Source organism: Aquarana catesbeiana, linkage group LG01 (assembly GCF_042186555.1).
Source record: "Aquarana catesbeiana isolate 2022-GZ linkage group LG01, ASM4218655v1, whole genome shotgun sequence".
Lineage (NCBI taxonomy): Eukaryota > Metazoa > Chordata > Amphibia > Anura > Ranidae > Aquarana > Aquarana catesbeiana.
This window is the reverse complement of record NC_133324.1, coordinates 837,531,078-837,557,086: the sequence shown is the minus strand read 5'-3', so window position 1 is coordinate 837,557,086 and position 26,009 is coordinate 837,531,078. Positions and strand designations below refer to the sequence as shown.

At 43.1% G+C, this 26,009-nt stretch overlaps 1 protein-coding gene and 1 pseudogene across 1 annotated transcript in view; both read left to right on the top strand.

Moving 5' to 3' along the window:
• The window catches only part of KLHL5 (kelch like family member 5), a 151,649-nt gene that overhangs the window by 1,334 nt on the left and 124,306 nt on the right, over positions 1–26,009 (top strand). The gene's annotated exons all lie outside the window — the stretch shown is intronic.
• Positions 1,427–1,491, top strand: LOC141124493 (U4 spliceosomal RNA; annotated as a pseudogene).

Below are 26,009 nucleotides of genomic sequence, written 5' to 3'. Positions count from 1 at the left end.
TAGGTAAGTAATACAACCAGCACTATAACTCCCCTAGACATAGCGAGTATTTAACACTCGCAGTCCTGTCTACCCCCCCCCCCCCCCCCGTACTGCAAAGGTGAATTTTTGATATTGCTGGAGATGGCCTTTATTCTTCTTATGTAGGAGAAAAAGAGTAAGGGACTGTGAAGGTGCCAAAAGAGTCATAAAGTGCATACAGGATAATAAAAATGGGTATTTTAAAATCATAAATACATAATGTTCTATTTTTCTAAATCGGGGGTCTCCAAACTTTCTAAACAAAGAGCCAGTTTACTGTCCTCCAGACTTTAGGGGGGCAGACTGTGTCCAGTGGGAGTAGATAATGTCCCTTCTTTGGTATTAGGGGGAGAAATAGTTGGTGGTTGGTGACAGTGGAAGGAATAGCTCTCCATCGTTGGTGTCAGTGGGAAGACTTATGACTTACCATTGGTGTGTCAGTGGGAGGAATAGTGCTGCATAAAGGCAAACAAAGGGCCACATCTCCCCCCCCCCCCCGCTAAAGTTTGGAGACCATTGTTCTAAATAATGAGACCACTGTCCTCTAGAAGCCAATTTATACCTTAATCACAACTTTACTGGTGAAAGATGGATAATGCTGCATATATGATAAAACAAATGATAATTTAGAAGAGGTTGTTCTCAATATTGAGAGTAATGACAGGTGACATGGTGGTATAGTGCTTTATTTTATATTTGCATACAGACCACCCTGGGCAACACCCATATTCAGCCTATATGATTAAGGGCTCGTTCACACTGTTACCCCCATTAGCTGCAGGAGCAGAGGCTGGGAGTGTGCACATGCAGTGATTGTGATGCTTTGCAGCCGTGGCATGAATCAAACCCCCCTGTTACTTTATGCAGTTAGTGCCCACTTAACGCAAAACATTCATGTGAATGGGGCTGCTCTGCAAGCATCCCGCAATGGCAGGCTTCAAGATGTTAAAGCGGGCAGTGATAAGGCGATACCACACCTCCTCACTACCTGTCAAATGCTCTCTGAAGAATGAAAGATCAAATCGCATGTGAACAAGCCTTAAAAGAACTGAAATCCAATGACTGAGATGGGTGTGCAAGGGACCGTTGGGCTGGGGAGGAAAGTGCTAGATGATGCTCGACGCCTTCCAGCCAGGAAATGAGGCGGGCGCTGACTTGCTTTGGCTTCTAATGCAGATTGTGAGACGCTCACAGTGTGCAGTGACCTCCAGAGTAACTAATTTATCATTATCATGTAATCTCATTTAACCATATATCAACCAAAAATCCTGAAAAAACACATGATACAAATGTTATAAATTGAGTTGCAGTTTAGTGAGTATAATAAGTGTTTGGTCCCCTACCAACCAACAAGAATTTTGGTTCCCGCAGACTGGCTACAGTATAGACAGTATACAGTATATAGAGCTTTGCGCAGTGGCAGTATCATAGCCAATGAGGTTCAACTGAGGCGTGATTATTGCTAATTGCTTCTTGACCTTTTGGCTAAGATCAAGTGTAGTATCTGTTCTTATCAGTTTCCAGGAGGTGGCGCTTGCTTCCGTCCCTGATCTATGGCGAAATAAAGATGGGATTGCGGTTGCTATGCAAAACCTGCTGGAGTGAAGGTGACCTGGAGCGGTTTGTAGCCGAAAGGGAAGCCTTCTGATGGGGATGGAGAACCACGGGGTCTGAACCAGAGGGTCGGGACCCTGGCCTTCTGGCCTGGATTGGGGCAGATCTAGCTCCGGACAGTTATTTGGGAGAGAACGCTTACTTCCCTCTTACAGGGGGAGGGGAGTGGTTAGTACTTCCCGAATGTAATTAGGAGGGAGTGATGGGAACGACGGCAGAGCCTGATAAAGGACTCTTTCTGGCTTCCTAATCTCCATATCCTTTCTGCCTGTGGTGGGGTCTGCTGTGGTCTGGGCTGGGGGGTCGGGACTTTTTCAAAAAGCCAGTGGTGAATGTGCCCCTGAAGTGGCAGTTCAGGGGTGCCGTATAGTCACAGTGTGAAAGCACTTGATTTTATGGCACCATGGTCACTTCACCACAACACACGTTTTTCGCACCTGCCTCTTGGGCCGGGCCTTTTGGCCAGGACCAGGGGAAATTTTTATGCCTGGCCGGAGGGCCGGCCATTGTATAGCACAATGGCCACTTTCACTCTCCCATCTCACTATCTTCCCCACTCTTTCTTTTACCCCTGTTTGTCACCTTTTTGTCTTTTTTTTGGTTGTCTTTGTATACACGTTTTGTCACTGTGTGGCGAGTAGGGTGTGGGTCCTCAGGCCTACTCTGAAAGTCTTGGGAGGGGGTGGACATAGGCCTTTTGGCTTGGTTGGCCCTCTCCTTTGAGGGGTCTCTCTTCGGGAGATCCCCACTGTACTTGGGTTGGTCTGCTTCGGCAGTCCTTCCAGTTGTGGGGGTCCGCCTGGTTTCGGCCAGATGGACCCTTTGTCTGAGTACCTCAGTCCCTGTCTGGAGCCTAACGCCCCGGGGGATCAGGGTAAGGTCCTTCCCTAGTGGAGGACTCTGTACACCCGTTGCACTTTTTTGTGTTTCACTCTCTATGTGTGGGCACTTTTTTTTTGGCACCGGGTGGAAGTTTTTGAGGTGTGTTTTGCACACCACTGGCTTTTCGATAGAGTTAGTGCCCACTTAACGCAAAACATTCATGTGAATGGGGGTGCTCTGCAAGCATCCCGCAATGACAGGCTTCAAGATGTTAAAGCGGGCAGTGATAAGGCGATACCACACCTCCTCACTACCTGTTCAAATGCTCTCTGAAGAATGAAAGATCAAGTCGCATGTGAACAAGCCTTAAAAGAACTGAAATCCAATGACAGGCTTTACCACTTAGAGTGAGACGTGGACCGCACGCCATGCCCGGAGGAATAGCCATATTTGCACATGCTGTAAACACCTAGTGCCAGGACAGGCACATATACATACGAGTGCAATCTTTACCTTATTGCTTTTATATCAACAATAAATATACTACACTGTGAGACTTTTACCTATGTCTCCTGTGGAGTCATTTTTATGCATCCTAGCTCTATCCCGAGGGACCATTGGACTGGAGTGGTGTTGGCAGTGGAACCAATCTGGTTTTCCAAATGCGCATTTTGACCATCCTGTAAAAAAGGGGTCAAACACCTCTGGTGAGTTGCCACCTTGCCATTGAGCACTCGTGGTGAAAGAACTAGAAGTCACTTATATAGGAGCAACTTGTTTTGGTGTTGGGAATATCATCACAAACTGACTTTATGCTTGCTATCTGTTATTTGTTTCTTGATCCACTACTCAGTGTTGTACACCAATGACATAGGTTAAATGTGGTAAACCATGAAAAACAATTACCTTATGAACACATTAAAGTGGAGTTCCACCCACTTTTACAACTCTTCAGCATCCCTCACTAAACTGTGCACTGTAAACGAATTGGATATTTAATTTTTTTTTTTCTCAGCACCTACTGTATATCTGCTGTATTCATTTTTCACTTCCTCCTCCCTGGTGCGTGGCCCATTGCATCATTTCCTGTTTGCAATGCCTTCTGGGAAGGTGCGGCAACTTCCTCTGACACTGCCGTTGCTATGGAAACCTGACCTGAAACCTATTACACTGCTTGTGCTGCACTGAGCATGTGCGAGATCTGCAAGGATGAGATCCAGGAAGAAATACAGTCTGGCTTCAGATGCCCACACTTAAGATGGCCACAGCCTGCTGTAAGTTTATAAAATAACAAACTACTGCTATAAACTATAAACAAAACAGACCTTAGTTTACAGACTAACTTTACTAGAATACATTAAGCTTGTGTATTATATGGGTATTTTTATTTAAAAATTATAATTTGGCTGGAACACCACTTTAAGTGCCACATCCTTTCATTTGATATACACTACTTAAAGCGGATGTCCACCCACCACTGCAAAAATTAAAAGCCAGCAGCTGCATACTGTACTGCAACTGCTGACTTTAACAATAGGACACTTACCTGTCCTGGAGTCCAGCAATGTCAGCACCGCATCTGATGTTTCCATCAGCTGTCGGAGTGCATGCCGCCTCCATTGAGAGTAAGGGAACCTGGCAGTGTAGCCTTTTAGCTTCACGCTGGAAACCCTACTGCGCATACACGAGGCTCCGCTCTTCTCTCCTTCTGACCCAGCGACAGGGGGAGGAGGAGGGAGCCCCAGCCGTGACATCAATACCCGCTGCTGAGGCTCCCGGAAGTGGGGAAAGCATCCCTGTGAAAGAATGGTATGCTGTCCCCTCTCCCCCCAGAAAGGTGCCAAACGTGGCACCAGAGGGCGGGGGGGGAGTACAGTGAGCGGAAGTTCCACTTCTGGGTGTAACTCTGCTTTTAGGTGATCCTTTTCACCTTTAAAGGAGCAGCTACACTTGTGTGTGTGTGTGTGTGTATGTGTGTGTGTGTGTATATATATATATATATATATATATATATATATATATATATATATATATATATATATATATATATATATATAATATATATATATATATATATATATTATTATAATAAATAATCTCGCCAATCCTTGGTTATTTATACACAAACCGGGTCACCAAGTACAAGAGACGTCTTCATAAAAAAAAATCTTGCGAGCTACCATATATACTATTAAGAGTTGATAATCTAGATAGCTGCTAGCACTGATCACATCCCATACATTTGTGCTGACCAGGTAAACTACAGAAGAAAGTGCCGCGCTATCTAGATCTTACCATGTGACCACGACATAGGTTAGTGCTACTATTTGCATCAATATACTAAATCAAATTACTATTATAATACACACTATAATCGTTGAAGATTATACCTCATGAGATCAAAGTGACCATGTGCAGAAATGATATATATGTAAATATATAGTGCATCCACTTTTATATATACTAACAGTGCTTTGTAAAGTGCTTCAATAATAAAAAAACACACATTTTTTCAGTGCACTAAAGTGCTAATGTGCAAAATTCTTCATGCACTATCATGCGCTGAATAAAGGACCTAAAGTCCATTCCAATTCAATCCAGTCCACTGATTACATTGGAAATGACCGAACGTGTGATTGTGTCCACTCTTGTGCTCCCCTTTGGTGTATGCGCTCACCTTAGAGCATGTGACCTTGCAGCTAAGCTTGGTCAAAACACGCTTCTGAACCAACTCTGGGTTGAATGTCTGTACTTGGGTCCTGGGCTAGTTGCTTGTGCGTTTTTGACGAAAATCGTTAATAACACTGAGCCGATGTGTTCCTTCCTTGCTGAGAATGCTCTGCTGTCTCACACACCATCCTGTCCCCTCCCCAACGCGCGTCGATACCGGGAAATTACGTATCTTCCTCAGGGGGAATTTACACAATTGAACATAATCACACCTTCGGTCATTTCCAATGTAATCAGTGGACTGGATTGAATTGGAATGGACTTAATTTTTTTATTCAGTGCATGATATTGCATGAAGAATTTTGCGCATTAGCACTTTAGTGCACTGAAAAATGTGTGTTTGTGTTTTTTTTTTATGATTGAAGCACTTTAAAAAGCACTGTTAGTATATATAAGTGGATGCACTATATATTTATATATAATTTTTACACATGGTCACTTTGATGTCACAAGATATAATCTTCAACGATTATAGTATGTATTACAAGAAACGTCTTACCTCTGGGCTTGCCAACAAGGGTTTCTACACCAAGTACTAAGTCATGTTTTGCTTGGGGATCAAATACTTTATTTTACTCACTGAACTGCAATTCAATTTATCAAAATTTTTTATCATATGATTTTTCAGTTTTTGTTTTTTAATTGAAATTCTGTCTCTGTCATTTAAAATACACCTATGATATAAATTATAGACCCTTAGTTTCTCTGTAAGTGGACAAACTTGCAACATTTGAAGGAGATCAGAATAATTATTTTCCCCACTGTATAAGTAGAGATGCACCAAAATGTAGGTGCCCGAAAATGGTGTTTTCTGCATTTTTTTCCAATGGAGGAAAGCGTGCCGATAATGTTGACAAAAAACGCTTTTGGTGCGTTTTTCATGTCATGTGACTCAAAAACCACATCAAAAAGGTAACATGGGTGTGTTCTTGCTACGTTTTCAATGCATTTCAATGGGTAGATGCGTTTTTTGGAGCGTTTTTGGTCAGTTAAAAAAAAAACTGCATGATTGATTAACACCCCAACGGAGATGCAATGGACCAGTGTGAAGACATGCATAGAATTTAAAAGGATGCATTTTTCTTGCAATAAAGGTGCCGATAATGTCCGATAATTCATATTAATTTAAAGTCATGATATTAAAAAAGTTGAATATATAATATTATTATTTTTTTTATCTGTCATTTTCGGTCAAGTGCATCCTGAATTTTCGGTTTCGCTGCACCTCTAGTTCTAAGATGCCCTTGGAGCAAGTTCATCCCTGAGCTCTATAAAAAACTCACCCAGAGAGTGCTGTATACAGAAGTTTCGACATGTTAAAATGGTCCCTGGTTATATGTGGTAAATGTTCTGCAAGAGTGGACAGAACTAGATGACCGTAATTACCTTTATAAGCCAAAAAAAGCATCTTCTGTGTACCTCTCTGATTTATTTTCACTATGTTACTTTTCCTTCATGGCTAATCTCCATTCAGGGAATGTGAATCCAGACAGGGGCAGAGACAGGCAAGAGGGACTTCTCTTGTCTTTACACATGGTGGATAAAAATCAATGATTTAAAAAAATAAATAAATAAATTTAAAAACAAAAAGGATTTTTTTTTTAAATTAAATTATTTTAATAAAATGCTTTTGGAGTAAAAATCTTTCTAAAGATAGTTTTCTATTTAAGATCCATTAATTTATTTTATTCAGCATGAAATGGAGCTTAGTTATGTAGCATTAGGCTGTATATTCTGCAATATTACAATTTTTGGTAAACTCATTCAATGAATCCAAGCTCTGCAAGCTAAGATAACATGCACTGCATTGATTTATTCACACAATTTCAGTAACCATGAGATAAAACAAAGTTCAGGAATATTCCTTTATCCCATTGTTTTGCAAATCTATGTACATTACAAACTGTATGATTGAATCGGTTCTGATATCACTGTTTTACCAACCTGACTGCTTATTATTCTAAATAGGAATCCTTAATTTTGTTTGTAAATAGTAAAGATTCTAACTACCAGTAAGAATGAGTCCTAAAATTTTAAAGCGCACCTGTCATTTCAGATCCATCATAGCAGCGCCTGTTAGCGGGCATCCCATTAAAGTGAATGGAACTGTCGGTGAGTCAACAGCGGGTCAGAGGAGGAGCCGCTGTGGGACAGACATGACAGTTGCTCTTTAAAAATGAGTATTTCAATCAAGTTGATTTAAATCAAGCCTTTTTACTAGTGATTTAAATCATGATTTAAGTCAAATCCACCCTGTCTTTACCTCACCCTGGCTGTCTTCTGTTACCTGTAGGGCTGAGCTGTCCTCTCTATCCTGCAGATTACACTACTGGGGGGGGGGGGATCATTGGAGCTCTGCTGTCAGTGTCATAGCCACCCACTCTGAATCAACAGGGTACAGTGGACCAGCAGCTTATTCTTTGATCAACATTTTTATTCCCATATTTTATAACCCAATTTATAACCCTTTTATTTCCCCCCCCACCCCCTTTTTCTAACTTTTTGCCATCAAGATGTGATCTTTTTAAATTGGATTTTTATGCTGCGTTTTAAAGAAACACTTTGTACCAGAAATATAATTCCGATATTTTTTTATTTATTTTATTATTATATTATTTTTATTTTTTTTTATGTCCATGCGTAACCACTGTCAGTAGATCACAAGTACACCAGTCAGCATCCATTTGCAGCCATAACAGTAGTAAATAGGTGAACTGGATGGACCTGTGTCTTTTTATCAGCCTTATAAAATATGTACCTATTTATTACTGGTGTCTGCAATGGTGGAATTCCCTGGTGGGTCCCAAGTATATAGGCCAAAGAATGCATTAGAAACCATCTGGGGGGGGTTCCTATCTGGGCCCCAGGTATATAGGAATCACAAATTGAATGGCTCTTATGGGGTTCTGAACGGTATTGTTTCCTAACTAGGAGGTGAAGCTGAATGCAGAACTAAACCCTCCTATCCTCTACAGCCAAAGAAGCGGCCATCTTAGCCTCTGTTTGATCTGCAGTTGCCACGGTGCTGTACGTGTCATCATTTATGACCTCAGCCATTTTAACGGCTTTGCAGTTCAGTTGAGAGCACAAGCAAGTATGACAGTTGGCATTCCAAGCATGCATGCCTTGAATGTAGCAGTTTTGGGACAGCGTTAAATCGATGTGTTTAATACCACTCAACTACACATACAGCTCCACCTCCTAGTTACTAGCAGGCAGTGTGTCATCGAGTGGCTGGACTATGCCGTACAGAATGTGGCTGTGAGAGCAGAGGTAAAGCTATGGAGAGAGGACTGCAAATGAGGCCTTTGTGGAGGAGAGAGCGGAGTGGTGCTGACTATTGGGAGAGAAGACTTCAGATGAGGCAGCCACTGGAGTGGAGGGGAGAGGAGAATGGTGCTGACTATTGGGAGAGAAGACTTCAGATGAGGCAGCCACTGGAGTGGAGGGGAGAGGAGAATGGTGCTGACTATTGGGAGAGAAGACTTCAGATGAGACAGCCACCGGAGTGGAGTAGAGAGCAGGGTGGTCTCTATTGGGAGAGAGGACTTCAAATGAGACGTGCACTGTGGAGGAGAGAGCGGAGCAGTGCTGACTATTGGGAGAGAGGACTTCAAATGAGACGGGCACTGTGGTGGAGGAGAGAGCGGAGCGGTGCTGACTATTGGGAGAGAGGACTTCAGATGAGGTGGGCACTGTGGTGGAGGAGAGAGCGGAGCGGTGCTGACTATTGGGAGAGAGGACTTCAGATGAGGCGGGCACTGTGGTGCAGTCGGAGGAGAGGCTGGAGCGGTAATGACTGTGTGGACAGGCGCATCGCAGATCCGGGAAACCAATGCTGGTATGGCTTTTTTTTTTTTTTATTCATTAAAGATTGTCGGAGGTATTTCAGTATGGGGCAAAATGGAGGAGGAGGACTTATTGGGTGCATTATTATACACGAATACTGCATGCGTCTGGAAATTGGAGACTGTGGAGGAGTGAGTTATAGTGAACTAAACCAATTGATTTATCCCCGGTTCACACTAAGGCAGCGCGACTGCCTCAGGCGACCTAGACACGACAGGGGCGGCGACTTGCAAAACTACTTCTATAAAGAAGTCTATGCAAGTCGCCTCAAGTCGCCCCCAAAGTAGTACAGGAACCTTTTTCTAAGTCGGAGCGACTTGCGTCGCTCCGATTAGAACGGTTCCATTGTACAGAACGGGACGCTACTTGTCAGGCGGCTAAGTCGCCTGACAAGTCGTCCTAGTGTGAACCGACCCTAACGGTTTCCCAAACCAGTTACATTAAAGGCATGCCATGAGTGATAACTGTCACAACTGACTGTACTCTCCAAACTGTAGAGCCATCAAATGACGTGTTCATAACTGATCACATGCACAGCACCATGGCAACTGCAGATAAAACACGGGCTAAGATGGCAGCTTCCCTGGATGTAAAGGATAGGAGGTTTTAGTTCTGCTTTATTGTGAAGTATATATGCCAATGAGCCTTGACTCTGCGGATATGTTCATGGTTGTGTCCACCTGTAATTACAGATGGCTATGTGGGTACACGTACAGTGTCAGCGTGTTCAGTATACTGTGAATAGGCCCAGATTTTAAACCACGTCCAATATGCAGTGCTTCTTAACCATGCCCAGTTTTCACCAGGGCCCATCAAGCAGGGGTTTCTCCCTTGCCATTGTGGTTCCCAGAGGCCCCAGTCTGCCCCTAGATGTTTGTCTTTTTCTTGTCTAGCGTGCTGTGAAATCATGCAGAACAAAGACACTTTATAAATTGTGATACTTTTATAGAAAATATGACTTGTTCTGTAAGCTTAGGTTCACACTTGTGCAACCTGCGTTCTGCGGGTAGACCGTGAATCTGCTAAATTGTGTGCCTTCCCAAGCCAGAATTGCGTTTTGCCTGTGGGTCGGGAACGTGCGCAATTTGGCAAGTGTTCCTGTCCTGACCAGCACAAGTGTGATTCTAGACTAAGGAGGTGATGATCACAGAAGAGAATCTCAAGTGATCAGGGTAACCAGTTCCCGACTGGCTCGCGCAGATATACTGCGGCAGAATGGCTCTCCTGGGCAAAATCCCGTATTGGTACGGTTTTCTCCCTTTTCGGCCACCAGAGAGTGCCCGCTGCATGGTGGGGGACCCAAAGTGCATGGCTGGCGGTCGTGATCACCGCCGGCCATGCGTGATCACATGCACGAGCGCCAGCACGGGGATTTGTATGTGAACACACAAATCCCTGTGCTATCAGAGGCGAGGAGACATGTCATTTGTTCCTAGTAGTAGGAGCGATATATCTCCTCTCCTACTCAGTCCTATCCCCATACAGTTAGAACACACGTTTAACCCTTTGATCGCCCCCTAGTGTTAACCCATTCCCTGCCAGTGACATTTGCACAGTATTCAGTGCATTTTTATAGCACTGATCGCTGTATAATTTTCAATGGTCCCAAAAATTTGTCAAGTGTCCGATCTGTATGTCACAATACCGTTAAAAATCGCAGATCACCACCATTACTAGTAAAAAATAATAAAAATGCCATAAATCTTTCCCATCGTTTGTAGACGCTATAACTTTTGCGCAAACCAATCAAGATACGCTTATTGCGAAAAAAATACATATTAATATACCGTATATATATCTCTATATATAGAGATATATATATTTTTTTTTTTGGTCAAAATTGTTGCTCTTTTTTTGTTTATAACGCAAAAAATAAAAATCGCAGAGGTGATCAAATACCACCAAAAGAAAGCTCTATTTGTGGGGAAAAAAAGGACGCAAATTCGTTTGGGTACAGCATTGCATGACTGCGCAATTGTCAGTTAAAATGACGTAGTGCCAAATTGTAAAAAGTGCTCTGGTCAGGAAGGGGGTAAAATCTTCCGGGGCTGAAGTGGGAAAAGAAGCTGAAATCACTGGCTGTGGCCAGGAAGGGCTGAAGACTTGGAGCACATTTGACACTATGCTAAAAGTAATTGATTCACTTGAAAAATGCAAGATTTTCCAATCCCTTTCCTGAGTAAAAGTCTGTAAAGTTTCCATTCTCTGTCCAAAACTCTGCCTGTGTGAAAAACAAGGGGATAATATACCAACATATGGATCAGACGTGTAACGCTTGTGCCAGTCATAAAATGCTATGAAGTTCTGCCTGAGGCTCTGTTATCACTAGGGATGAGCCGAACACCCCCCTGTTCGGTTTGCATCAGAACATGCGAACAGGAAAAAAGTTCGTTCGAACACGCGAACACCGTTAAAGTCTATGGGACACGAACGTGAATAATCAAAAGTGCTAATTTTAAAGGCTAATATGCAAGTTATTGTCATAAAAAGTGTTTGGGGACCCGGGTCCTGCCCCAGGGGACATGGATCAATGCAAAAAAAAGTTTTAAAAACGGCAGTTTTTTCAGGAGCAGTGATTTTAATAATGCTTAAAGTCAAACAATAAAAGTGTAATATCCCTTTAAATTTCGTACCTGGGGGGTGTCTATAGTATTCCTGTAAAGGGGCGCATGTTTCCTGTGTTTAGAACAGTCTGACAGCAAAATGACATTTTGAAGGAAAAAACTCATTTAAAACTACCCGCGGCTATTGCATTGCCGACAATACACATAGAAGTTCATTGATAAAAACGGCATAGGAATTCCCCAAAGGGGAACCCCGAACCAAAATTAAAAAAAAAAAATGATGTGGGAGTCCCCCTAAATTCCATACCAGGCCCTTCAAGTCTGATATGGATATTAAGGGGAACCCCGGCCAAAATTAAAAAAAAAAAATGACGTGGGGTTCCCCCTAAATTCCATACCAGACCCTTCAGGTCTGGTATGGATTTTAAGGGGACCCTGCGCCAAAAAAAAAAAAAAAAAAAAAAAACGGCGTGGGGTCCCCCCAAAAATCCATACCAGACCCTTATCCGAGCACGCAACCTGGCAGGCCGCAGGAAAAGAGGGGGGGATGAGAGTGCGCCCCCCCCCCCTCCTGAACCGTACCAGGCCACATGCCCTCAACATTGGGAGGGTGCTTTGGGGTAGTCCCCCAAAACACCTTGTCCCCATGTTGATGAGGACAAGGGCCTCATCCCCACAACCCTGGCCGGTGGTTGTGGGGGTCTGCGGGCGGGGGGCTTATCGGAATCTGGAAGCCCCCTTTAACAAGGGGACCCCCAGATCCCGGCCCCCCCCCTGTGTGAAATGGTAAGGGGGTACTTACCCCTACCATTTCACTAAAAAACTGTCAAAAATGTTAAAAATGACGAGACAGTTTTTGACAATTCCTTTATTTAAATGCTTCTTCTTTCTTCTATCTTCCTTCATCTTCTGGTTCTTCTGGTTCTTCTGGTTCTTCCTCCGGCGTTCTCGTCCAGCATCTCCTCCGTGGCATCTTCTATCTTCTTCTCCTCGGGCCGCTCCGCACCCATGGCATGGGGGGGGGCTCCCGCTCTTCTCTTCTCTTCTTCTCTTCTTCATTTTCTTCTCCGGGCCGCTCCGCAATCCATGCTGGCATGGAGGGAGGCTCCCGCTGTGTGACGGCGCTCCTCGTCTGACAGTTCTTAAATAACGGGGGGCGGGGCCACCCGGTGACCCCGCCCCCCTCTGAAGCACGGTGACTTGACGGGTTTTCCCTGTGACGTCACGGGGAATGCCACAGGGAAGTCCCGTCATGTCCCGTGCGTCAGAGGGGGGCGGGGTCACCGGGTGGCCCTGCCCCCCGTTATTTAAGAACTGTCAGACGAGGAGCGCCGTCACACAGCGGGAGCCTCCCTCCATGCCAGCATGGGTTGCGGAGCGGCCCGGAGAAGAAAATGAAGAAGAGAAGAAAAGAAGAAGAGAAGAGCGGGAGCCTCCCCCCCATGCCATGGGTGCGGAGCGGCCCGAGGAGAAGAAGATAGAAGACGCCGCGGAGGAGATGCTGGACGAGAACGCCGGAGGAAGAACCAGAAGATGAAGGAAGAAAGAAGAAGCATTTAAATAAAGGAATTGTCAAAAACTGTCTCTTGTCATTTTTAACATTTTTGACAGTTTTTTAGTGAAATGGTAGGGGTAAGTACCCCCTTACCATTTCACACAGGGGGGGCCGGGATCTGGGGGTCCCCTTGTTAAAGGGGGCTTCCAGATTCCGATAAGCCCCCCGCCCGCAGACCCCCACAACCACTGGCCAGGGTTGTGGGGATGAGGCCCTTGTCCTCATCAACATGGGGACAAGGTGTTTTGGGCGGCTACCCCAAAGCACCCTCCCAATGTTGAGGGCATGTGGCCTGGTACGGTTCAGGAGGGGGGGGCCGCACTCTCGTCCCCCCCCCTCTTTTCCTGCGGCCTGCCAGGTTGCGTGCTCGGATAAGGGTCTGGTATGGATTTTTGGGGGGACCCCACGCCGTTTTTTTTTTTTTTTGGCGCGGGGTTCCCCTTAAAATCCATACCAGACCTGAAGGGTCTGGTATGGAATTTAGGGGGAACCCCACGTCATTTTTTTTTTTTAAATTTTGGCCGGGGTTCCCCTTAATATCCATATCAGACCTGAAGGGCCTGGTATGGAATTTAGGGGGACTCCCACATCATTTTTTTTTTTTTTTATTTTGGTTCGGGGTTTCCCTTTGGGGAATTCCTATGCCGTTTTTATCAATGAACTTCTATGTGTATTGTCGGCAATGCAATAGCCGGCCCGCGGGTAGTTTTAAATGAGTTTTTTCCTTCAAAATGTCATTTTGCTGTCAGACTGTTCTAAACACAGGAAACATGCGCCCCTTTACAGGCATACTATAGACACCCCCCCAGGTACGAAATTTAAAGGGATATTACACTTTTATTGTTTGACTTTAAGCATTATTAAAATCACTGCTCCTGAAAAAACGTCCGTTTTTAAAACTTTTTTTTGCATTGATCCATGTCCCCTGGGGCAGGACCCAGGTCCCCAAACACTTTTTATGACAATAACTTGCATATTAGCCTTTAAAATTAGCACTTTTGATTTCTCCCATAGACTTTTAAAGGGTGTTCCGCGGCATTCGAATTTGCCGCGAACACCCCAAATTGTTCGCTGTTCGGCGAACTTGCGAACAGCCAATGTTCGAGTCGAACATGAGTTCGACTCGAACTCGAAGCTCATCCCTAGTTCTCACCATGCAGGTGTGGCACGTGTTTCCTGCACCTCATTCATTTTAATGGGCTGCCCTTTGCAGAAGTCCCTGGCCTGTTTGCAAAATTGGGACTGCGCGGTTCTGCCCATGCTGGTGCCCGTGCGTTTTGGTACACTTGTTAGCAGATGCATGGGAGTGTTAAAGAATTATTGACATGGCTACGCATCTGTTAAAGGGCAGTGCATTCCTGACACATACAGAGTGTGAACGTAGCCTCATGCAGAGATAATGAGTAGCTGTTTCCAGAGAAAACTTAGCGGGAAACCACAGATCTAATGCTGGCCATACACTATACGAAAAATCGGCCGAAAAATCGTTCGTATGGACACTTCGTTCGTTTTTCGGCAAGTTAGTGGGTACAAATCGATAATCGTTTGTGACGTTTTTGTGGAAAAAAAACGAACGGCATGTTTGGAAAATTTCTGCCGAACGTACGATAAATTGCAAGGTTAATGTGTTTCCCGTCCGAACTGCCTGCACTAGGTATATGTAAAAAAACGAACACAAAATTATTTATTCATGTCCACTGAATAGATTATCGGACATTATATGATGGCACGATCGTTTGCGGTCACGGTCGAACGTTCGTTTTTCGAAAATGGGTTCGGCCGATTTTCTGTATAGTGTATGGCCAGCATTAAACTAGAGTACATTTGAAAGATATATTTAGCAATAAAATTCAGCTGTGTATATTATCTAAAAATTCATAGGGAGTCAGTGTCATTTAACACCACATAGAGAACTCTAATTGGAGGAGAGAACATTCAGATGTCTGACAGGTCACATGACTAGGTATTTTATAAATGTGTTTTTTTTTCTTCTCTTGGATGTAAGGGCATGCTACTTTTTTATGTATTTGCCCCATAATACAAGTATGATGTATCTGATGAATTGATAGTATCGCTTTTATTACTAATTGGTGCATGTGCTTCTGAGTTAGGTTTTTTTTTTTATTTTTTTTTTTTTTTCATTATACAAAAATATTTTGATTAGGAAGGAATTATTTATCTTCATGGTTTCATACATTATTATCCTGTATTTTTCTTTTAAGGATAACTTCACTCCATTTCCCAATTTTATTGCTTCTATTACTGTGCAGGTTGACTACGTCAGAACATCCTTTTCCCAGAATCCTTAGAAATCTTAACAGCGGTATCTGAAAATGTGCACCACAGTCTCCTTTCATGCATGTCAGTGGAAGTCCTTCTCCAGCTTGGCAGGCTAAAAGATTGACTCTTCTGTACACCTAAAGGATACATGATTGTGTATCCTGTTGGATTTTGCCAGTGTGGATGGATCCTATTGCTTGCTGATGGGTTTTGCAGGGTAGGTAAAGGCGGCTGGCATTTTCACAGGCAGAATGTCCTCCACCCTTTTCTGCGACCATCTCCAAATGCTTGAATGTGAACCTTTAAGCCCCGTACCCACGGTCCGAATGTCAGTGACATCGGCTGGTTAAAAAAAAAAAGGCCAACATTCAGCCCATGTGTATGCCATCCTATCCGACTGAAGCCGGCCATTTGGCTGGAAAACCAGCAGCTGACCGACTCCAGATCAACACTCTGAGCCAATGGTGCAATGATGGAGATCGCTTATCGGAGTATTTTGGCAAGGAGGGGGCATCCCCCTGTCAGAACACGATAGCTTAGTAGGGGAGATCACTATACTAACTTTGCATAGTTAGTATAGCGGCTCTGACTGGAGCTGACCGTTTGTTGTTGGCTCAAAAAAACTTATAGTGTGTAAAAGGCTTTACCCAGTACATGTCATCTAGGGCTGCAACTAACGATTATTTTCATAATCGATTAGTTTGCCAATAATTCGATTACTCGGATAAAAACCTTAAAAAAATGGTATTCTTGACTATCTACATGTGGTGTTAAATATAAATAACCACCTATATGGTTATGGAACAGGGTGGATATAAATCAATGATTTTAAAAAAGAAAACAAAAAAATCCAATAATTTTTTTTTTGTTATTATTTAACCACTTCCCATCCCGCCCATTATCATATGATGTCCGCAGGAGGGATCTCCCATCCTGGGTGGGCGTCATATGACGTCCTGGGCTCCTCGGCCGTCAGACCAAAGTTGTGCAAGACCCTTTTTTTGGTCCGTCACTCGGGAGCCGATGCGCGTGCCCAGCGGCCACGACGTTTGCCGGGCACCAGCGATTGCCCGTTAACAGAGCAGGACTGTGGATCTGTGTGTGTAAACACACAGATCCATGTCCTGTCAGGTGAGAGGAGACCGATCATGTGCTTCCAGTACAGAGGGACACCGATCGGTCTCCTCCCCTTGTGAGTCCCTTCCCCCTACAGTTAGAATCACTCCCTAGGTAACACAATTAACCCCATTGATCGCCCCCTAGTGTTAACCCCTTCCCTGCCAGTGACATTTATACAGTAATCAATGCATTTGTATAGCACTGATCGCTATATAAATGTGAATGGTGTCAGAAGTGTCCAAAATGTCCGCCGCAATGTCGCAGTCACGATAAAAATCGCAGATCGTCGCCATTACTTAAAAAAAAATAAATAAATAAATAAAATGCCATAAAACTATCCCCTATTTTGTAGACACATTTTGTATAACTTTTGCGCAAACCAATCAATATACGCTTATTGCAATTTTATTTATTTTACCAAAAATATGTATAAGAATACATATCGGCCTAAACTGAGGAAAAAAATTGTTTTAAAAAAAAAAAAATGGGATATTTATTATAGTAAAAAATATTGCATTTTTTTTCAAACTTGTTGCCCTTCTTTTGTTTATAGCGCAAAAAATAAAAAAACGCAGAGATGATCAAATACCACCAAAAGAAAGCTCTATTTGTGGGAAAAAATTATAAAAAAATTTCATTTGGGTACAGTGTTGCATGACCGAGCAATTGTCATTCAAATTACGACAGCGCTGAAAACGGAAAATTGGCTTGGGCAGGAAGGGGGTGAAAATGCCCTGTATTGAAGTGGTTAAATCTGATTTATTTATTTTTTTTTATCTAATTTATTTTAATGAAATGCTTTTGGAGTAAAAATCAATTTTAAGATACATTAATAATTTAGTTTATTCAGCATGAAATGGAGCTTAGTTTTGTAGCATGAGGCTGTATATTCTGTAATATTTACTTTTTTGGTAAATTCATTCAATGAATCCAAGCTCTGCAAGCTGAGATAGCACTGCATTGATGCATTCAAACAATTTCACAGTAACCATGAGATAAACCAAAGTTCAGGAATATTCGTTTATCCCGTTGTTTTGCAAATCTATGTACACTACAAACTGTATGATTGAATCGGTTCTGATTTCGCTCTTTTACTAACCTGACAGCTTATTATTCTAAATGGGAAACCTTAATTTTGTTTGCAAATATTACAGATTCTAACTACCAGCAAGAATAAGTTCTTACATTTAAAGGGCACCTGTCATTTCAGATCCATCATGACAGCACCTGTTAGCGGGCATCCACTCACCTGCTGCCGCCACATCCCTCACCTTGTTGTGTCACTGCCGTATCACCAGCCATCACCAGCCATCCCATTAAAGTGAATGGGACTGTCGGTGTGTCAACAGTGGGTTAGAGGAGGAGCCACTGCGGGACAGAGATGACAGTTGCTCTTTAAAAATTATGATTTAAATCGTGTTGATTTAAATCAAGCCTTCTTACTAGTGATTTGAATCAAATCCACTCTGTTATGGAAAAAAATAAAGGTTGGAGCTAGTACAGAGCAGCCCTGATCCTCCTCTTCTGAGGTCCCCCACCAGCTGTTCTGACTCCTCCTGTCTTCAGAGTGCCCCTATAGTAAGGTAAAAAAACTTAGTGATTCCAAAAGTACAAATATTTAAAAAAAATATTACTACAATGTTATACTTATTTTTTTGGGTCCCCCCCTCCCCCCTGGCAATGTACGCTCCCACACCCCTTCCCGCCGAGTACCCCCCAGTAACTGGCCTCTTCCTATGGGGACATAGTCCATTCACATACAAAGCGTGGCTCATTTGTATTGTATGGCTGAATTTGCATCGCATTCAGACCAAAGTTGTGCAGGACCCTTTTTTTGGTCCGCACCAGAATCGTATTGCATGGGTGTTCACACCTATGCGATCCGATTCCTGCCTGAATTGACAGTTCGCACTGCGATATGTGAACCGATCTGGGGGTGTCATTAACTTTATATTGACACTCCCAGCATGTAAACAGAATCTTTCCTAAACCTTGGGTTGCTTTTACACAGGTAGTAAAAATGCACATGTGTTTTTATTGTGTTCCTGATGTGTTTTCTGGGTGCCTATTACCCACCATGCACCTGTGAAACTTGGACATGTGACTCATATAACGCACCAAAAATGCAACGTGTGTGTTTTTGATGCGTTTTTGCTGTGTTTTCTGTTCATTTCAATGGAAACCTGTGTTTTTTGGTGCGGTTTTGAGAAGAGCACCAAAAATGCAACATGAAAGACGTTTCAAAACGCATTGCACCTGCAGCATGGTGGTGTGAAGAGTCCCATAGGATTTAAAGGGATTGCCTCTTTGTTGCATTTTTAGCACAGTAAAAACACAGCAAAAATGCATAAGTGTAAAAGCAGCCTTAAAGTGTTCACATTTTGCAGAAAAAAAAGGTGAAATGACCTCTGGGGTTGCTGAACCGTCAGTGCCCATGCACTGAAATCCCCGCTCTTCTCCCTCCTCTCTGTACAGCACTTCCAGGACACATTAGAGTGATTCACTGCGCAGGTGTTGACCAATCAGAATAGCTCTAGTCCATCTGGGAATCGTAAATGTGAACTAACGTTTTAAGTGGAACTTTTAGTGCAATCAATTACAATATTTCCCTTAGGACAGTTTTATTTTATGTTGTAGTACTATTATCCTGTGATTAAGGTGTATGTATGTAAAAGTAGAAAAAATATGCTGCAGTACATGCACATTTACCCATGTTTTGACTCTTAAAAATGATGCAATTGCAGAAGAATATGCTTTGATTCTGCCAGAAATGCACTAAGCTCCTTATGTAGTGATTTGAAAACCGTTCCTCTACTGTAGTGAAATCTCACACAAGTGTTGACAGACCTGCCTACTTCTCTCTGCGGACTACAGAACCCCTCCCCTTTTTATGTATATTCTCAAATGAAAACTTGCCCAAATTAGTAGCTGTACATTTCTTGCTGGTATCGTAACTTGCCACCAAAGAACAACCCAACATAAGTTAATCTGCTCCTAACGATCGTGTTGATATTACATATGTTTGTTATTTGTTGTCTGTACCTGTAGTAGGGTCCAGAAACAATGCTGTGCATTTTGCTCTTTTATCCTTCCTAAAACACAGTGACAAAAACAAAGTTCAGGAATATTCCTTTATCCCATGATTTTGCAAATCTATGTACACTACAAACTGTATGATTGAATCGGCTCTGATATCGCTGTTTTACTAACCGGACAGCTTATTATTCTAAATAGGAAAACTTTATTTTGTTTGCAAATATTAAAGATTCTAACTACCAGCAAGAATAAGTCCTTACATTTAAAGAGCACCTGTCATTTCAGATCCATCTTGACAGCGTCTGTTAGCGGGCATCCACTCACCTGCTGCCGCCACATCCCTCACCTTGTTGTGTCACTGCCGCATCACCACCTGTCCCATTAAAGTGAATGGGACTGTCGGTGGGTCAGAGGAGGAGCCACTGCAGGACAGAGATGACAGTTGCTCTTTAAATATTTATATCGACTTGATTTAAATCAAATCCACCCTGCTAACAGGACACTGTGCCCAGTGATCTTTGACTTTCAGTGTTGTTCAAGTAGATCTCCATCTTTCTGATGCCGCGTTCATACGGGCTGACTTTTCGACGGACTAGGTCTGGTGGACTTTTCGACGGAGTTTCCGAATGAACGGACTTGCCTACACACAATCAACCAAAGTCCGACGGATTCATACGTGATTACGTACGACCGGACTAAAACAAGGAAGTTCATAGCCAGTAGCCAATAGCTGCCTAGCGTCGGTTTTTGTCCGTCCGGACTAGCATACAGATGAGCGGACTTTTCGACCGGACTCGAGTCCGTCGGAAAGATTTGAAACATGTTTCATTTCTAGGTCCGTCGAACTTTTGGGAAAAAAAGTCAGCTGGAGCCCACACACGATCTAATTATCCGACGGACTCCGGTCTGCCGGACCAAGTCTGCCGTAAAGTCCGGTCGTGTGTACGCAGCATAAGAATACCTACCCCTGACCTAGATCAAACCCTATTTTATTTTTTTCCCCCACACACTTTTCTTTCTATATATTTTCTCCTAGCAAGGAGAGAAAGATACAGTGTACTATATGAGGTATCCTGTATGTTCTCTCCATTCAAAGGAGAAAATGCACAAAGGGGTGGGCTGTATAATGACTGATCACTGTGATAACTAACCAGAGGCTATGACCATGAACAGGCGATCATGAAATGGGCCTCCTGGTTCCTGACTGTACGAGTTCCAGGGTTCTCGGTACAGGCCCAGTCTCTGTGCTGGAATCATGCATGTACACTTATATGTGGCCCCGCAGAAGATCCACTTCGGGGAGGCCACATGTGTGGTGTCGGCAGCAAGGGGTTAAATACTTTGGTTTTAGTCTTTCATACTATATTACTTTTTCCGTGCTGTCCATCTTTTTTAATTTTTCCTCTCATCCTTTTTAAATTAATCCTGCTATGAGAAATATTTAAAATGTGGTCCAAGTCATTTTAAAAGGGCTGTAGGAAAGCCAAATGTGGAAACATTGATTGGTAGAGGGGTTGTAATTAGTGATCTCCAGTAGTTTCTAATCTCTCTCCAGTTTATGACTGTCTCTTGAAGAATATCTGGTCTCCCAACAACTCCTCTAGTATTTTCATAGTCTCTGACCATCTCTTGTTACATGTTTTCAGTCTGACCGCTTTCTGTAGCTTTAGATTAAATGAAATTTATGTATGTGACTTTGGTGATGTCAGGGGCCACATTTAAGAACCCCATATCAAGTTGATCACTACTGATCTAGCCTGCCACTTAGCTGCCAGAGGATCATCTACAAAAGTCCTACTGTGCAGGGCCCATGCATACACAATAAGAGTACATACTGAGAATTGTACCCAGCATACAGGACAAGAGAAGTTCCACTGTGCAGAGTCTATACATACACAATAAGAGTAGATGCTGAGAATTACACTCAATATACAGGATAGGAGAAGACCTTCTGAGCGGTGTCCATGCATACAAAACGGCAAACTGACTTCTGTACATTTTCAGTAGAAGTTCAGCATGAAATTAACTCCTAATCTACTGGCAGACACATTCTAAGACCAAGCTATCTATCCCTGTAAAGCAAAAAATTCTATACATATCTTTTCTGCAGCTGCTCCGGTCCCACACTGAGCTGTCAGCGGCGACTTCTCTGTGTAGGCGGGTGCAGTAGAGGCAGCCAACAACGGAAGCCCCATAGTACCCTGTTTCCCTGAAAATAAGACCTAGCGTGATTGTCGGTGATGGCTGCAATATAAGCCCTACCCCCCAAATAAGCCCTAGTTAAAGTCCTTGTAGGTCTTATATTCAGGGTAGGGCTTATTTGGGGGGTAGGGCTTATATTGCAGCCATCACCGACAATCACGCTAGGTCTTATTTTCGGGGGAAACAGGGTAAGTCTATGGGTGACGTCACTTCCCTGGCATTTTTCAGCGGTTGTCGGCTGTCTCTTCCACACAGCATCTGCCGCTGGAGACCGGATCGGCTGCAGAAAAGGTATGTATAGAGATTTTTTGCTGTACAGGGTTAGATTAGTCTTAGAATGTGGCTGCCAGTAGATTTAGAGTTAGTTTAAGGCTGAACTTCTTTAAATTAACTGACAGGGCACCAACGTCTCTTCCTGCCACCTGCAGTGTGCCCTCCTCCCTCCCTGTGCATCTGTCCTTCCTGTGCTTCTCTACACCCAGTACTTGTGTGCTATCCAGCCTTCCTGTAGGTCTGTAAACATGATTAGCATATTTACTAGTTTCACTCCTTAGTTTCAAAAAAATAATCTATACACCTCTGCTACTTAATATATAAAAAAAAAATATATATATAAATATATATATATATATATATATATATATATATATATATATATATATATTATAATTTTTTTTTTTTTTTGAGCCTGTAGCATTGCACCAGTGATCAGCAGATTGCTGGTGCCATGCAGGTTTCCAGTAGATCTGCCAGTGTATCTGTGTGCCCGTACATCCCATACAGGTAAGCAGAACCTGACAGGAAGCATGAATGAACTACCATGACGAAATGTGAACTTGACCTTTAATTGCCCTGTAATCTAATTTTCATGAAATCCTTTCTTAGCGTGTTTTTCTGCATCCTTTGGGAGCTCACAGACCTCTCCCTTACCATCTCACTTCTTTTTACTTGAAACAAGCAGTCCATTTGTTTCCAGTCATGTGCACTGCTGTGTTGCTCATGTAGATCTCTACCTCTTTAACCACTTGCCTACAGGGCACTTTCACCCCCTTCCTGCCCAGGCCATTTTTCAGCTTTTAGCGCTGTCTCACTTTGAATGACAATTGCGCTGTCATGCTACACTGTACCCAAATTAAATTTTTATAATTTTCTTCACACAAATAGAGCTTTCTTTTGGTGGTATTTAATCACTGCTAGGATTTTTATTTTAAATCATTAAAAAAAGACCGAAAATTTGGGGGAAAAAAAAGTTTTTCTTAGTTTCTGTCAGTAAATTTTGTAGTAATTTTTTTCCTTCACTCATGTGCGGCACTGATGGTCACTGATGAGGCAGTACTTATGGACACTGATTAGGTGGCACTGATTAAGAGGGGTTAATATTCTGCACTGATAGGTGGCACTGATATTCGGCACTGGTGGGCATTGATGGACGGCACTGATAGCCTGCACTGGTGGGCATTGATGGGTGGCACTCATTGGTGGCACTGATGGGAGGAACTGATGGGAGGAACTGATGGGCTTTACTGATGGGCAGCACTGATAGGCGGCACTGAAAGCCAGCACTAATGGGCAATGATTGCTGGCATTTCTGGGGCGCTAATGTAATCAGGGCACTGATCATCAGTGCCCTGATTTCATCTCTTACTGTCACCTGCGAGGAGATGCCACTGATCGGCTCTCCTTACCACACACACTGTCAGTGTGAGGCGAGGAGCACCGATTAACTGGCATCTCCGTGTTTACATGTGACCAGCTGTGATTGGACACAGCCGATCACATGATTAAAGAGCCGCGTCATATGACGTCCACCTAGAACGAGAGCTGCACCATCCCTCCGTCATTTGACAGTGGGCGGGCGGCATATGGTTAAGGTTGCCTACCCCTGCTCTATTCTCTTCTTCCCTGTGAGAGAACGGGAATGACTTGCAAATTTAAACAGTACTACACTATATTGACGATCACCTCTGCCTTTTAGTACTGGGGTCTTCTGTTTGAATCCCAACCGGGACACTGTCTGCATGGAGTTTGCATGATCTTTCTGTGCTTTTGTGGATTTCATCCAATGACCCTGGTTTCCTCCTACACTCCAATAACATGCTAATAGGCTAGCCAGGTAAGAAATTTCAAGGCTGAGTGCTTTGTAATGCCCCGTACACACGGTGGGACTTTCCGACAGAAAATGTGCGATCAGAGCGTGTTGTCGGAAATTCCGACCGTGTGTGGGCTCCATCGGACATTTTCCATCGGATTTTCCGACACACAAAGTTTGAGAGCTTGCTATAAATTTTTCCAACAACAAAATCCGTTGTCGGAAATTCCGATCGTGTGTACACAAATCCGACACAGAAAGTGCCACGCATGCTCAGAATAAATTAAGAGACTAAAGCTATTGGCTACTGCCCCGTTTATAGTCCCGACGTACGTGTTTTACGTCACCGCGTTCAGAACGATCGGATTTTCAGACAACTTTGTGTGACCGTGTGTATGCAAAACAAGTTTGAGCCAACATCCGTCGGAAAAAATCCATGGATTTTGTTGGCGGAATGTCCGATCAATGTCCGATCGTGTGTACAGGGCATTACTCGAAGACGCTCAACAAGAAAAATCCCATTGATTTCATTGGCCCCTATTCACACTCAGATGTGTACAGGGGCCATTGAAATGAATGGGATTTTGCTTTGTTGAGCGTCCTTGAGCTTCGAGCTACAACACATTCAGGTGTGAAGGCAGCCTAATGCAGAAGAGATGTAGTTATCTTTCTACTGTATCAAAATCCTGTCTGTTTGTATTTTTTGTATTTTTTTTTTTATTGTAAGCCTCTGATTTGAAAAATGAACAAAGCATCTTTCTATAGTGTGTACTTGCCTCAATCCAAAACACTTATGCTAGGTACACACTATTTGTTTTTTTTTTCCCCATTCAACCCAGCGGGCTCAACGAAAAAAAAAGTGAGAAGCTCTGTGTACTATTTGAGTTTAGATGATTTCTCCACTGAGCTATTGTGTTCTGACATGTATTGACTACATTCAGTGACATGTGGGAAAGCTGCTATACAAGCCCAACTAGTGACCAGCTTTCTTTAAAATTAGTGGATCATTCGCTGGAATGTGGAAGTTATTTACTCCTCTGACATTTGGAAATTCTGTTTTTGTGTTAAAGGAGAAGTATAGCCAAAGCAATTTTGGCTACATTTCTCCTATGGATCACAGGAGTGCAGTTTGTTCTTGTGACCCGTTTTCAGCCAACAGTGGGCGAACTGAGCAATCAGTGGTGTTCGCTCAGTTTCTGGGGTAGAGCCAGCGGGGGGACAGCTGCAGCTGGGATCAATGCTATAGCCATCTAGGTGAGTATAATTGTGTTTTTTGTTTTGTTTTTTGTTTTTCAAATTCCCAAACTTCCCTTTTTAAAGGTTTGTTTTATTTACTAAAGTAAATTTCTGTCTTGTGATAGCCCTGAAGGGACGGGAAGTTTGTTTTTCTATGGTTGCTTTCCCAATATGTGGTAAATTATTTTTTGAATTCATCAAACTTTCAAAGCTAATAGCTGTAGTTCAGCTTCTAATTCCATGATCTTTAACCACTTGCTTACTGGGCACTTAAACCCCCCTCCTGCCCAGACCAATTTTCAGCTTTCAGCGCTGTCGCACTTTGAATGACAGTTGCGCGGTCATACAACACTGTACCCAAATGAAATTTTTATCATTTTTTTCCCACAAATAGAGCTTTCTTTTGGTGGTATTTAATCACAGATGGGATTTTTATTTTTTGCTAAACAAACAAAAAAAGTTGGAAAATTTTGAAGAAAAAAATCATGTTTCATAGTTTGTTATAAAATTTTGCAAACAGGTAATTTTTCTCCTTCATTGATATGCGCTGATGAGGCGGCACTGGTGGGCACTGATAGGCTGCACTGATGGGCACTGATAGGCACAGTTAAGGCGGCACTAATAGGCACAGTTAAGGCGGCACTGATAGGCACAGTTAAGGCGGCACTGATAGGCACAGTTAAGGCGGCACTGATAGGCACAGTTAAGGCGGCACTGATAGGCACAGTTAAGGCGGCACTGATAGGCACAGTTAAGGCGGCACTGATAGGCACAGTTAAGGCGGCACTGATGGGGACAGATAAGGCGGCACTGATGGCCGCTGATGGGTGGCACGGATAGGTACCACTGATGGGGGGCACTGATGGGTGGCACTGATGGGCACTGATAGGTG